This window comes from Schistocerca serialis, chromosome 8, assembly GCF_023864345.2.
Source record: "Schistocerca serialis cubense isolate TAMUIC-IGC-003099 chromosome 8, iqSchSeri2.2, whole genome shotgun sequence".
NCBI lineage: Eukaryota > Metazoa > Arthropoda > Insecta > Orthoptera > Acrididae > Schistocerca > Schistocerca serialis.
Window position 1 is genome coordinate 308,648,837 of NC_064645.1, and position 3,554 is coordinate 308,652,390.

Below are 3,554 nucleotides of genomic sequence, written 5' to 3' on the forward strand. Positions count from 1 at the left end.
GAAAGCTTCTTTTTGTATGGTCGCAGCTTCATCCTTTTCAGGCTGTTTTCCGGTAGTGTGCTAGTGGCTCCATCTGTACCGACGCCACCATTGCAGGACGTGCTACTGTAGCTCCGCAGTCGCTCGTAACTCATATTTTACAGCAGCCGGCGTGACGCGTGGTCGCTGCCCTTTGAAAGGCACTCGCCGAGCCACGAGCCTCCGTGTTTTTAGCGCCTTTCTTCCCGTCCGGCAGCCTGCAGGAGCCGCTAGCCGGAAGCGCAGGTCTGCGGTCTTTTTCCAGCTGTCCCGCATCCGCGGCGTGGCTGGGACCGGCCACAAGGCGTGACGGCGCAAGCGCGCCGTGGGAACGGCACAGCAGCCGTCCCTGCTGGCCTTCAGCTCGCCTCTGGTGGAACATCGGCGCAGGCGGTCTTCCACAGCTGCCGCTCTACAGCTCTGTGCAGCAGGTCACTTAAATGTCTTAGCCGAGCCGAGAATTTGCCTCGCTGCCGAGTTACACCGACGAAAATAAACATACTACGCCCGAACAGGTCGTGAAGGCTCATCGGTACCGGCCGACCGCCGTGTCATCCTCAGACAATAGGCGTCACTGGGAAACGCGAAATCCCGAAGACTGGATAAAATTTACAGACGCGCGAAATTTGGCACGGACTTCAATGCGAGATGCCTTTAATAGGTTCCACAACGAAACATTGTCTCGAAATTTGGTAGAAAATCCGAAGAAATTCTGGTCGTATGTAAAGTACACAAGCGGCAAGACGCAGTCAATACCTTCGCTGCGCAGTGCCGATGGTACTGTTACCGACGACTGTGCCGCTAAAGCGGAGTATTGAATGCAGTTTTCCGAAATTACTTCACCAGGGAAGGCGAATGGTATATTCCAGAATTTGAAACACGAACAGCTGCTAGCGTGAGTTTCTTAGAAGTAGATACCTTAGGGGTTGCGAAGCAACTCAAATCGCTTGATACGGGCAAGTCTTCAGGTCGAGATTGTATACAGATTAGGTTCCTTTCAGATTACGCTGATACAATAGCTCCCTACTTAGCAATCATGTACAACCGCTCACTCACCGATAAATCTGTACCTACAGATTCGAAAATTGCGCAGGTCGCACCAGTGTTTAAGAAGGGAGGTAGGAGTAATCCATCGAACTACAGACCTATATCATTGGCGTCGGTTTGCAATAGGGATTTGGAGCATACACTGTATTCAAACATTATGAATCACCTCGAAGGGAACGATCTATTGATACGCAATCAGCATGGTTTCAGAAAACACCGTTCTTGTGCAACGCAGCTAGCTCTTTATTCGCACGAAGTAATGGTCGCTATCGACAGGGGATCTCAAGTTGATTCCGTATTTCTAGATTTCCGGAAAGCTTTTGACACCGTTCCTCACAAGCGACGTCTAATCAAGCTGCGGGCCTATGGGGTATCGTCTCAGTTGTGCGACTGGATTCGTGATTTCCTGTCAGGAAGGTCGCAGTTCGTAGTAACAGACAGCAAATCATCGAGTAAAACTGAAGTGATATCAGGTGTTCCCCAGGGAAGCGTTCTGGGACCTCTGCTGTTCCTGATCTATATAAATGACCTGGGTGACAATCTGAGCAGTTCTCTTACGTTGTTCGCAGATGATGCTGTAATTTACCGTCTAGTAAGGTCATCCGAAGACCATTATCAGTTGCAAAGCGATTTAGAAAAGATTGTTGTATGGTGCGGCAGGTGGCAGTTAAAGCTAAATAACGAAAATGTGAGGTGATCCATATGAGTTCCAAATGAAATCCGTTGGAATTCGATTACTCGATAAATAGTACAATTCTCAAGGTTGTCAATTCAACTAAGTACCTGGGTGTTAAAATTACGAACAACTTCAGTTGGAAAGACCACATAGATAATATTGTGGGGAAGGCGAGCCAAAGGTTGCGTTTCATTGGCGGGACACTTAGAAGATGCAACAAGTCCACTAAAGAGACAGCTTACACTACACTCATTCGTCCTCTGTTAGAATATTGCTGCGCGGTGTGGGATCCTTACCAGGTGGGATTGACGGAGGACACCGGAAGGGTGCACCGAAGGGCAGCTCGTTTTGTATTATCACGTAATAGGTGAGAGAGTGTAGCAGATATGATACGCGAGTTGGGATGGAAGTCATTAAAGCAAAGACGTTTTTCGTCGCGGCGAGATCTATTTACGAAATTTCAGTCACCAACTTTCTCTTCCGAATGCGAAAATATTTTGTTGAGCCCAGCCTACATAGGTAGGAATGATCAAAATAAGAGAAATCAGAGCTCGAACAGAAAGGTTTAGGTGTTCCTTTTTCCCGCGCGCTGTTAGGGAGTGGAATGGTAGGGAGATAGTATGATTGTGGTTCGATGAACCCTCTGCCGAGCACTTAAGTGTGAATTGCAGAGTAATCATGTAGATGTAGATATTGAAGTGTATATGGTCAGTACACCGCTCTCCCGACCGTTGCCAGTTTTCGTGACTGGAGCCGCCACTTCTCAGTCAAGTAGCTCCTCAATTGTTCTCATGAGAGCTGAGTTCATCCAGTTTGCCAACAGCACTCGGTAGACCCGGACGGTCACCCATCCAAGTGCTAGCCAAGTCTGTCACTACTTACCTTCGGTGATCTGACGGGAACCGGTGTTACCAAAGCAGCAAGGCCGTTGGCATAACGCCGTAAATGGAAATAGTTTTACGACGAAGCATAGATCTTACAGATATCAAAACACCTGTTGTCCCACGAAGGATTTTAGTCTGCTTGAACTTTGATAACTAACAAAAATAACAAAGACTGTGAATTTTTAAGTCACACACATGGTTACGACATTACTGATGGTGTTTTACTGTTGAGGATGTTCAAAATGCAGTCCATCAGCAGCAATACAATGATTGCAACGCTGCGGAGCACAACGACAATCATGTGTTAACGATTGTCATTGGAATGGCAGGCTATCACAAGCACCTCTCTCATGTCATCCAGTGTACGTGGCTTTGCACTGTGGCCGGGTTCCTTAGAATTCCTCTAAGGAAACATGTCTCATGGCGTTAGATCGTGAGATCTGGATGGAAACCCAACACTTCCTCGTCACCCTAACCCGCTCTCAATAAACTTTCATCCAGGAATTGCCGCGCGCCACGATGGTAATATGATCGAGTCCATCTCGTTTTTTTTTTAAAAACTGTATCACTGAGCAGTTGGTACAATTTATTCCTGCAACCTGCTATGCTACTTCACGCTTTTCACTGTGCCTTTAAAAATGAATCGTCCTACAATTCCTCTGACAGACATACCACACTGATAACTCAGGAAGATTAACAGCCTTTTCTTCCGTAAAATGGGGATTATCTCTTAGACACTATACAGAGCTATGGCGGTTGATGATTCCGTTCAGTTTAAATGTCGCCTCATCAGACCAAACAATGAAATCAGTCAACTGTAAATTTTCGCAAATCCATTCATAAAATTCGTGGCGTCTTTCCCGGTTCGTCCTTATTCAGGTCCTGAAGCAATCTGGGTAAGTAGGGTTTCCATCTATCTTGTTTAAAAA

General features: G+C 46.8%; 1 pseudogene; it reads right to left on the reverse strand.

Moving 5' to 3' along the window:
• Positions 1-2,555: 2,555 nt before the first annotated feature.
• Positions 2,556-2,674, reverse strand: LOC126417238 (5S ribosomal RNA; annotated as a pseudogene).
• Between the last annotated feature and the right edge of the window lie 880 nt (positions 2,675-3,554).